The 12,387-nt window shown below is 41.0% G+C and overlaps 1 long non-coding RNA gene across 11 annotated transcripts in view; it reads left to right on the top strand.

Moving 5' to 3' along the window:
* The window catches only part of LOC142493000 (uncharacterized), a 728,952-nt gene that overhangs the window by 204,587 nt on the left and 511,978 nt on the right, over positions 1-12,387 (top strand). For 8 of the 11 annotated variants that reach the window (XR_012800953.1, XR_012800960.1, XR_012800950.1 and 5 more), the window contains exon 3: positions 9,478-9,593. This is a non-coding gene — a long non-coding RNA (uncharacterized LOC142493000). Of the gene's footprint in view, positions 1-6,074; positions 6,173-9,477; positions 9,594-12,387 lie in introns of all 11 variants that reach the window. The other 3 variants (XR_012800954.1, XR_012800951.1, XR_012800957.1) reach the window with 2 other exon arrangements.

The following is a 12,387-nucleotide window of genomic DNA, read 5'->3' on the forward strand; positions in this document are numbered from 1 at the left end:
TGACATATTCTGTAGCGCTGTACAATAGGATTGGAGAACAAAAACAATAAAATAATACATTGTTACAGTAGGTAAGGAGGGTCCTGCCCCAGGGGGGCTGACAATCTATAAGGGAAGTGGAAACATAAGGTACAGAGGGATGAGAAGGTTGGTGTGTTTCTGATAGCTGCTTGTTAATTGTATGAAGAAGGAGTTGACATTGGGGAACCAGTAAGTGGGATTGTGCGGAGGTAGAAATGTGAGAGAAGGGTAACGTGTGAAGATGGAAATGCTTCAATATACTGTACATCTGAAATATTTTATCCAAGACCAATAACAGCTGTAACATCAGCAGACAATAGCAAATGATTGACACCCTTTGGCAGCCTTTGCTGGGACTCAGGTGCTGATTGTAAAAGCAACTGAGATTAAGTCAAAACAGTTGAGCAGCAAACACCCCCCTTGCCCCCCCCCCCCCCCCCCCCACAGCAGACATGCAAGGAGAGGGGGGCGGAGGGGGGGTGGAGGTGCTGACAATATCCAGGTCTTTGAAGTTGTGTCTGTCTTTTCTTCATGATGTTAACCCTGTCCACGCTGGCTTAGTGGACAGGAGCATTGAGGGTGAAGCATATTGGGGAGACTCTCTTAGGGGGCTGCCTTTGCTGCGACTCGGGTGTTGTTTCTAAGAACGTGTACCAAATCTCCCAGGAAATGGCTTCATATTGGCCAGTACGGCTTAAAGAGCCATGAATGGTGAACTTGTATGTATAATACTGTGGAAGGTGTACACTGACAGACCCACAGATGTGTTGGAGTTGGACCATATATACTGAGATATAAACTCAAGATTTTAAATGTAACCATAGAAATCTCACAGAAATGTTGCAGTTTATTGGGAGATTGCCCCAGATTTTCCAAGGCAAGTGATCTAGTACTGGTGGCTGCATCTGTATATCAGCGGTGCGCAAATTGGGGGGCGCAAGATTTTTCTTGGGGGGGCAAGGGCGGTTGCAGAGGCCCCATGCTCTTCCCCGAGGCATTTAAATGCCAGGGGACCGCGCGAGGCCTCTGCATCCTGTACTTACCGGGATTCAGCCGGCTTCTACGCGTCGCCATGACAACTCAGTGTCAAATAACACCGCAAGGTCATGTGATGTGCCACGTCATCATGAAATCGCGCGTCGAATGATGCTGTTGGGTCACGTGATGTTACGTCACGCGACCCTCTGCGTCATTTGATGCCGGGTCACTCGGGAGGGGGCGTGCGAGCGCAGGGACCGAGACACAGGGGGGGAAGGGTGGGGCTCAGGCAAAAAAACTTTGCGCACCCCTGGTATATATAACCCTTTGTCCACATTTGAGGCATGAGCTATTTCAGTTACCATTACTTGCCTGTAGGGGGAGGCATTCATTAAGGAATTGACTACTGTTGTTGAATGCCAGTTTCACTAGTACGTTGGACATATGAGAAGAGCTAAAGCAATCAATGTACTGTAGTTTTCACGAGACTACCTTTTTTTCTGTCTTGTGTCCTCATGCAGACGTTTCCCAGGTCATTTGAGGAGGCTAGTTAGAGACGGAGTGCCTTTAGAAACATATTATAAACACTTTGAAATTGAAAGAGTATTTGCGCAGTGTATAATGCATATATTTTGTGTTGTTGAGTGGTGAGGGAGTCCAGACAAACATTTGCCTGGAGTAAGGAAGGAAGAATAAATGGTTAAGTAAAGACGATACTACTGTAGGTGACTAGATCACAGGTTTTATTTCAGGGACATTGTTTTTTTAAACCTTCTCATTGTTAAGTTCCTAAACTACTTCATTTGTTCATTTGTACAGAACAGAAATAAAAGAAGATTGTCCATAATAAGGCCATCTATTTATTGGAAATATCCTACAGTATAAATAGTTTATAAAGCTACCAAAGTCCCAGATTTGCATAAGACTGTTAAAAAGCATAAATAGGGTGAGAAATACCTGTAGATAGCATAAAGCAACCCTCTACTTCATAGGTGGCCAACTCCAGCCCTCAAGGGCCACCAACAGGTCAGGTTTTAAGGATATCTCTACTTCAGCACAGGTGGCTCATCCAGTGCTGAAGCAGGGATATCCTTCAACCCTACCCTGTTGGTGGCCCTTGAGGACTAGAGTTGGCCACCTCTGCTCGACATTATCTACAATGCTCTCCCTCAGTGGCATTCCTAATCATAGAAATAGAAATGTATTGATGCAGCGTTTCAGTCCCCACGGGGACCTTTCTCTTGACCGAAACGTTGAGTCAATAAACATCACTTTTTTGCATATATTAGTGCCTGTCTTTTTTTCCTTTTTCTGTATCTTTTTGGACAGTATGCACCCTTACCCTTATTTTTTGTTTTGTGCGTGCCCTGTTTCTGAATATATATATATATATATATATATATATATATATATATATATATATATATATATATATATGTGTGTATATATATATATATATATATATATATATATATATATATATATATATATATATATATATATATATATATATACCTATAAAGGAGAGCGAAAAGAAAGTACACACAGTTCATAGCGTAAAAAATAACATTTAATATAGGGAGGAGTTCGCTCACAAGGGTAGGATAAAAAACAGCTTCTGTGAATATATCGTCACCGCCAGCAGAGTCCACTCAGAAGTCGCGGTCCACTTGTAGGGTCTCACAAGGTGAGTATAAGCAGGCGATCAGCTGGAGACTCTGGCAAACTGGGGTCCTTGTGTAAGCAGATTATAAATCGTGGCCTCATAAATGCTCTGAGCACTACCCGGCCCAATTGCGCTCTTGCGTGATGACATAATCTCGCAGAGTTGTAGTCCTTACGCGTTTCGTCACACTTAGGCGACTTCTTCAGAGGATTATGGGACAGGTAACGAGTGTTGTTTAAATACCCTCTTGTTGCCAAGCAACCCGTTAATAGACTTGATTAGTCTGACATAGACTCTTTACAAGCCAGAAACCTTGATACAGTAGGTGAAATTCACTCAATACTGAAAATAAAATATGTTTTCGGTTACACGAGACTTGTGGACTTATACATACACATTGCATCATACTTCATGCAAGATGCAACAGTAATAGGCAAGTGTACAAAAGTGCTCAAAACATATGACACATGAAATGTAACATCAACAACACATTTTTTATATATATATATATATATATATATATATATATATATATATATATATATATATATAAAATGAACTAAATACTTTGATGTCTGTCATATATGAGGTGGGCATTGCAAGGCATATGTTGCCTTCGGCGCGGCTGTTGAGTGGTAAGTGCGCTTTAACCTTGCCAGATGGGGGCTCTATGGTGCGGAAAAGCCTTGTGGTGGCTGGGGGTGGCGAGTGGGCAGGGCTCATTTGTGCATGATTCCCTGGGGCCCAGTGTAGCTAAACGGCTGGGCCGGTATGGTGCCCAGCTTGGTGTGTTCTTGCGGGCCATGGTTTGGGTACCATTGGCCTTTACCCGGGGGGACCATTATCTGTTTCAATAAAAGCCTCGGCCGTTGTACCTCCAGACCTTGGTTGTGTGGTTATTTATTTATATGTAAGTTTATGGGGAGGTGTAAGCCGGGAGGGAGGGGGCATTCCTCGCAGGCTCTGAGGTCAGGTAAAATAATATCCTGAACAATAAAAGAACAGCAACGAGGGCAGAGAAAGGACAACACCTTCTAATAAATATTTCCATTGGGATTCACTTGGGGTTACTCTTTCACAAATGCTCATTTTTAATTTTATGTTGGAGATTTCCTGACAAGGGGATTTAGTGATATAGTTCCATTCATCTGGTAATTGCTGGCATAAGGGTTGTTGGCATTAGTAATAAGCACCATAAATACAAAAATTGGGAGCCACGCTTGCATCGCGTTATAAGCGGATTCGCGTTGTAACAGATCGCGTTATATCATAATAATCATTTCACAAAAAAAAGTGTTTGCCTGTAGTATGATTATTGATAGAAATGCATATATATATATATATATATATATATATATATATTTTTTTTTTTAATTATTATTATTATAATGCATTTCTATGAATAATCATACTACAGGAAAAAAACTTTTTTTTGTGAAATGAGTGAGTTAACTGTAGGATCAAAAACACATAGATACAAAACCACAAATCAAACAGTCACTTAACAAATTGCAATACTAAGAAGTGAACCTAGGATCTCTGCCACGTTCACTTTTATCACACAACGATAACCTGTTTATCATATAAGCAATGAACTAAGCAGTTTCCTTATTTTAATGACACGGTGTGCACTTGCATCATTATACTTTGTTATTTGGAGCTATTTACACTCTGTCTAACAGATGTGCACAATTTACTCATTTATATCTGCATATTAATTAAGTTCTGCGAGGGTTATCCCCTGAGGATACACTGAGACTTGGTGTTGACCTATTTTCCCATGAGCTGATCTTTAGCCGTGAATAATTAGAATGTGGTGGGTTCTTGTGATTACTCCCTTAAGGTTTTGTGTATATAAGATGGACCATGTGTTATTATATGGTCCTTTGCAATCTAGTCACAATGGTGCAGTACACTAGGAGCACACTGGTGTGTGCACAATGCAGAATGCAAAATCACCAGCAACATCCATTGTAGAATGTGGGGAAATAGACTTTTTATATGGGGGTAAGGGACGTGGGCGGGGGGGGGGGGTTATCCTTGAGAAATACACAGTAGACTCAATATAACAAAAATATCTTAAATGCTATTCCCAAAACTATGATTTGTATATCTCTTGATATCTCTCTACTTACTATTTACGTGTGTCATGTGTCTGTTTTGCTAAATGATCTGTATACTGTAGAGACAGGTCTGAAGGAGTGTTATTGTCAAGTATTCATTTTCTCTACACTATGTATATTAAAGCAGCCGAACCCATGTGATGTATCTATCACAAAATATAAAATATACAAAGTACAGTACTGTACATATTATTTTATGTTTTTAATTATTGTGAATTAACTTGGTAGTTGTCTAACTTAACAAGCATCACATGTAGTGCTTATTCTTTCATTGTTTTGCAACTTGGTAATTATTTAAGAGCTTATTATATACTTAATTACAGACTGCTGCCTACTGACTGCTCTAGAGGATATGGGTTTGTGTTGGTAATTTGCTTGTGACAGGACATATTCTTCAACAGGACTACAAATGGCCTATTGTGAGATTATTGGGTTACTTTTAGTGGTCAAAATGTAAAACTGACAATTTGTGCCAAATTGTGATTTAAAACAAAAACTCTTCTGGGGCAGCGGTTTTTGATGTAATTTTTTCATGCGTTCAAGTTGACAACAGCTTGGGGACAAGATACTGTACCTTCTTCCTAGCATTTCATGTTAATATCTGGTGCTTTTATGCCTCTATTCCTGCAGTATTCCCCTCTGTTCTAAATATGCCTTTAGTGAACTGCAAAAGTGGTGTGAATGTTTTGTGCTATGTACGGACACAACCTACAGTAATAAAATGTGCATCTGATTTGTGTTTGTGCGAACCTCTGTACCCTACGCATAAAGTTCAACATGTCCTAATAATATACAACCTACAGTAATATAAACATTTCCGTCCCCTCTGGCAGGTTAGAAGATACTGGGGGTTTAGAAGATACTGCTATATGTTGGCAGAAAGGACCAACTCACTACGTCAAAAGCTCTTAATTTACTCTTTGGAGGGTATTCAATGGAAAGTCAAAGTAATATTCACATGACAAAAAAATGCTACTATTTCTACGTAGACACCATCAACGGACAGACCTGCAGTGTGTATGTAAATTCAGAATAAAGATATTATTAAGTAGGATGTAAGTAGGCGGTAGCTCTTTGCTTTTCCTTCAAAGGAATGATTATTGTACAGTACGATAATTCCATTAGCTGTGGTTAACAAACACATAGAACCAAGTGCCACTTTTCTGCCGATTTTCAGTCTTAGTCACTGGAAAACATTGATGCTTCAGGGACCAAAACGCCTGTGGAGGTTCTGCAATAATTTATTTCTCTTTCTGACTTTCTCACATTTTCTCTTTTTGCCACAGCTGAATCTCAATGTGCTAGAAAAAGTTGTTTTGTCCCGAGGATTAGTAGTGCATGAAACTAAGTAGAAGTGCAATACTCCACAGCTGCCAGGTATACGGTAAATAACATTTTGTCTTTTTACAGTAAAATGTTTGTGGCTTTGATCACTAGGTCTGTGTAAATATATTGTGCTTCATATTCTCGGCACAGCGTTGAACAGTTGCTTCCTGAATAGAATGTAAGCTATAGTGCAGTAAACAGCACAAACGTAACTTACATTATAACCAGCAGTATATAAGCATCTTACTTGTAGTGCACGTTTAATGCCAGTATTATAAGAAAGCAGATTACATTGGGGAAAAGCTTACACTTTTATCTCCTTCTCTGGAAGGGGTTACAGTGAATTCACGTGGATTCCAAATCACTCCAGAAGAAATAAAACTAATAGCAAAGAAATATTTATTGATCTGGATAAAATAAACGGATTTGTGCAGTGGACACGTTTGGCTCAACAATATGTCTAAGTGACTATCTGTGTTTAACTATTAGTTTTATTGGAAATAAATTGTCTATTTCTCTGTGTATCTATCTATCTCTATCTCGACAAATGCATTCCCCCGCACGCCACAGCGAGAGCATTTTGGCCGCTGTCGAGTGCTTACCTGCGGCGGGGTCTGGCGGCATGGTGCGGCAATCTCCTCTTCGCCCCTGCAAATTGTAATGTTTCCCCTGCAGGTCCTGAAAAAAGTGGCCATGCAGCGTCAAGTGACGCCGCATGGCCATGTCAACGGGATGCTACATGACACCGTGATGTCACACATCGCCACGTTGCGTTACACCGTGACATCATGGCGTCCCGTTGCCATGGCTACGCAGCATCACTTGATGCCACGCGGCCATTTTTTCAGGACCTGCAGGGGAAACCTTACAATTTGCAGGCGAGAAGACGGAGATCGCCGCACTACGTCGCAGGTAAGAGTCGTAGGGGGGATGGGGGAGTTACTTGGGGGGGGGGGGGCGAGTGGGTTTTGCCCTAGTTTGTCTATATATATATATATATATATATGTGAGAATATTTATAATGTGTATAATATTTAATTTGATCAAATGCACACACTGTATGAATGCGTGTGTGTGTGTGTGTGTGTGTGTGTGTGTGTGTGTGTGTGTGTGTGTGTGTGTGTGTATACACACGTCGTGAAATAAACAGCTTTATTTGTACATATTAAGAACTGGAGTTTTATATTTATTACTAAAATGACTACAAAATACGTATACCTTGCATATCCACATTGATGCCATCCTGTGCTAATGCAGTAAACAAACAAAAAAGACAGAGAACACCAATAAATCAAACAAGCGTTAAAACATTATTGTATTTAAAATAAATTCCACAGTGACGACATTTTGGCCAATGAAGAGCTAGCTTCCTCAGGGTCCAAGTGACTTCACACCCCGAGGAAGGTCTAATCCCTTTCCCTGCCAGAGGGATTGCAACAATGCAATGCGTTGCTGACCCACTCGGCAGCGCAGGATGTTACAGTAATTACTCGGAATGTCAGCACAATGGCACGATTTCTTGATACTACAGCTCAACCACGTTATAACGCGATACGTTACAACGCAATCCGCTTATAGCGCGATGGGATTCTTTGGACCTCAAGCACAGCGTTATAAGGGGGTTGAGCTGTGTATATATATAAATATATATATATATATATATACACTTTTTTAGTTATGTATTGGCCTGCTCCACTATTTTTGACTGTTATGAGCTGTGTACCTAGCTGAATACATAGCACTGCACCCACACATATGGATAACTTCTTTTTTGCATGTAGTTTCTTCTTTGTATCTTTGTTTCTTTTGATGGATGTTGCACGGTTACTATCATGTTGATTGCGCACTGATAAACATGACCATAAGTGGGGGGAAACGTCTCACAGAGCTAAACAACCTATATGTGTGGCCAACACAAAAGGCAAAAACACAAAAGGAAAAACAGGGAAACCCCCCTGAGAAAGGTCAGAGTAGAGCTCTACTTACAAGTCTTTTAGGGGGGAAAAGGGGTCTAATTTATTTCAGGAACAATGCAGAATGCAACATGTCGGGTCCAACTGAAACCATCTGACGAGAAGTCCATGTTGGACCTGAAACGTTGTGTTCTCCACTGTTCCTGAAATAAATTAGATATTTTTTTTCTGCAATACTGTTGAGTGGATCTCTACTTTACCTTTTTTTTGGGGGCGGGGGGAGGGGGTTTCCCTGTTTTTTATTTTGTACTTTTGATGGTGTACTGATACACCATGTTACGGAATAATATTATTAATAGTAAATCGCTGAACTGCTGGCCTCATTTGCATGTCATGTGACACTGGCAATCAAGTTTTCTCCTAGAAAGGTTCATGCAATTTAATGTTACCCTCTTTTGTCATCAAGGGTGCAAGGTAAGGCTCGTCATATACTGTGTGCGGCCGAGCGCGCACGTGCCTGTGCGAACGTGCGTGCACGTGCCGCACACTTTGTGTGTGTGTGTGTATAGAGTCCGTGCTGCCGGGAGTGACATGCTGGGAACTGTGTGTGTGTGTGTGTGTGTGTGTGTGTGTGTGTGTGTGTGTGTGTTTATAGATTGTGTAGATTGTGTGAGTGAATAATTACTTAAATAAGATTAAAAAAAAAAAAACATGTTTGATAAATGTTTTTTATTTGTGCACTTATTGGCACATACACACACACATTCATTCATTAACAGCGGCGGTAGCGGCGCAAATTCATTCTTTTCCTGATCTTCCCCCACTGTCGGCGGTTCCACACAGACTGCCGTGCGCGCACGCGTGGCCCTATTATAGAAAGGCTGACTAACCTCAGCCAACTACAACTGCCGCGCGCGTGCTCGGCGCAGCAAGCGCACGCACTATAGAACAGCCCTAAGATCACAAATGCGCAGTGAAATGAAACAGTACGAGCACCGTGATAAGGATAAGAACAGCAGGATTTGCAGTTGATCCATATCACCAATACCAGGGGTGGCCAACTCCCGTCCTCAATTGTCACCAATAGGTCAGGTTTTAAGGATATCCCTGCTTCAGCACAGGTGACTCCATCAGTGGCTCAGTCTGACAGCCTTTGAGGACTGGAGTTGGATACTCCTGACCAATATTAACAAATGTGTTATAAACCATAAGGTGAACCCTCATGGAAACAGCGTTACAGGTTATATTGTCTTTCTCGGGATACATACACTGAGATACCCTTTGTATTAAAAAGTGAAATACAATTTTTGGGGCTTGTTTTGTTTCTCACAAAAGAAAACGAACTGCTTAACCCCTTTTGTGCTGGACAAGCCTGCCCACACACTGCTGACGCCCCTGGCACTGACAGAGTTAAAGCTGCAGCTCCCTCACAAAATATTTTTCTTTTCAGCTGGCCCAAATCAGAGGGGATTCCCACAGCAGGACTGCCCTGTGCTGATGAGGATTGGGAACAGGAAGGAAATACCTGCTGATCCATTGTAGAAGTTGTTAGGAGAATTTGGGCAGGTAAGCTTTCTACTTAAACTCTAAAATATAATGGTCAAGCTTTCTTAAAAAAAAAAAAAGTTAAGAAAATGATTGCATATATTTTAATTATTTTTTTTCCCCCTTTATTGGAGACATACACTTAAATTACATACAGAGGGCACAATCAGTTTGATACATAACGGTCAGATTATAGTGAGTCTTGACTGTAGAGTGGGCGCATGGTCTCAATAAATTATTTTATTGATTTTTGGTAAGGAAAGCAGGGGGGAAGACTCAGGGAGGGGGTCGATAGATGGGAACGACAGGAGAGGGGGAAGGGGGGGGCGGGTTAGTCCCTCTCTTTCTCTCCATCTCTATCTCTCCATCTCTATCTCTCCATCTCTTTAGCTCTTATGTGCTTAATTGGTGGGGCCCAACCGGGACCTAGCAGGGAGGTGGGGTTCAGGAACCTGTCCAGGGCTCCCAGGTATTATAGAATTGTGGCATTTTCTGTTTTAGCATGGCTGTCAGTTTTTCCATGATCATAACTGTATTTACCCTGTTGACCACGGTCCTTCTTGAGGGCGCTTTTAGTTGCTTCCAGGCCGCCGCTACCGAGCATCTTGCCGCCGTAAGTATGGCGGAAGTCAGCCTGGCCTCGGGGGCTGGGAGATCCTCTATTGGTTTACCCAGCACGTACGTCAGAGGATCCAGGGGAACCTCCAGGCCCAGGGTGTCATCTAGCAGTTTTTGGACTCTGGTCCAGAACCGCTGTATCTCCGGACATGTCCACCATATGTGGGGCATGTCGCCCTTTTGTCCACATCCCCTCCAGCACTCGTCAGTTGCGCCGGGGAAGATCTGGCTCTTAATAATAATAAGATATATAATACATATTATATGTATTTTAATTATTTTTAAGGAATGTGCATGTTCGTTCTCATTTAACATATTTGTGCAGCGTAATGTGGATTTGAAAAAAAAAGTTAATCTTGTATTACAAGCAATAGAGAAACGGTAGGCTTAAAAATTGAAAACGAATGGAAATTGCTGTTTCAAATTACTTTATTAAGCATTTGAAAAAGGTTGTCATTTATAGAATGAGGATGAAAGGAAGATGTTTTGCAATACAACAAAGGGTCCATGTTGAAATAGACAAGAAGCAAAGAGTGACACACTGAGTGCTCATTTGCTTGTCATTACCCAGAATCCCTGGCTGCAGTATAAGCATGCATGCTAAGCGAGAATGATGAAATACAGGGTGGCAGACCTGTCTGAGACATGTGAATGCCGGGCCCGACTCTCAGTTGCTTGCAGGACCTTCCTCTCTCTGCCCCACACCGCCGAGCTTCCACTGCCGGCGCGCGACAGGGCACTTTTTTATATGTATTTGGGTGGGAATTTTTATATGTATTGGGGGGGCTTGGTTGGGTGTATTGTTATATGTATTGGGGGGCTTGGGGGTATTTGTACGTGTATCTGGGGGCTTGGGGGTATTTTCATATGGATTAGGGGTATTTTTATATGGATTGGGGGGCTTGGGGGTTTTTTTATATGGGTTGGGGTATTTTTTATATGTATTGGGTAGTTTTTTTTTTTTTTATATATATATGTATTGTTTTATATTAATATAACGTGTGTGTGTGTGTATATGTAGATCAAAAAGATAAAGAAAAGCTCCCTATACGCCGCACTAGAGATCACCTGAATCTATGTTAAAACTTAATATTTATTAATAAACAATTAAAATGTGTTTATTGCAGCAGTAATGTGAACCAAAGTAATTAAAATGATTGAAATAAAAACGGAGAGGTTAGCTGTGTACCTAATAGAAACTGACAGTGTAGATCAAAACCACTATTGTCAATTAGAGTGTCCCACAACTATATAATTATACTAGAGGTGTTAGTGATTTGGCTACAATATTGTGTCATTTGAAAACTACTCCTAGATGGTAGTGATGGGTGTAACCTGAATTGATGTGTACGCTCGGATTACCAAGTAGATACTGTAGTGAATCAGGTATACATACACATTTGTGCCAGACCGTCAGGTTCAAAATTTAGTGAGCCTGTGGGTCTGTCATGGTGAGCAATAGCAGTTGATGCAAGATCACAAAGTATGTGTCTTGTACTGTGAACCATGAACCATACAATGATTAAGGAGTAGTCAGAGTGTTGTGCTTCCTAATGAAGTCTCCGAAACACTCTGAGAGGAATTAGGCAACAGACCTCTCCGATATAGCCAGCGTACTAGGTGGTAACGCAAGCTAAGCGTTACCACCTAGTACGCTGGCTATATCGGAGAGGTCTGTTGCCTAATTCCTCTCAGAGTGTTTCGGAGACTTCATTAGGAAGCACAACACTCTGACTACTCCTTAATCATTGTATGGTTCATGGTTCACAGTACAAGACACATACTTTGTGATCTTGCATCAACTGCTATTGCTCACCATGACAGACCCACAGGCTCACTAAATTTTGAACCTGACGGTCTGGCACAAATGTGTATGTATACCTGATTCACTACAGTTTCTACTTGGTAAACCGAGCGTACACATCAATTCAGGTTACACCCATCACTACCATCTAGGAGTAGTTTTCAAATGACACAATATTGTAGCCAAATCACTACCACCTCTAGTATAATTATATAGTTGTGGGACACTCTAATTGACAATAGTGGTTTTGATCTACACTGTCAGTTTCTATTAGGTACACAGCTAACCTCTCCGTTTTTATTTCAATCATTTTAATTACTTTGGTTCACATTATTGCTGCAATAAACACATTTTAATTGTTTATTAATAAATATTAAGTTTTAACATAGATTT

This window comes from Ascaphus truei, chromosome 4, assembly GCF_040206685.1.
Source record: "Ascaphus truei isolate aAscTru1 chromosome 4, aAscTru1.hap1, whole genome shotgun sequence".
Classification (NCBI taxonomy): domain Eukaryota; kingdom Metazoa; phylum Chordata; class Amphibia; order Anura; family Ascaphidae; genus Ascaphus; species Ascaphus truei.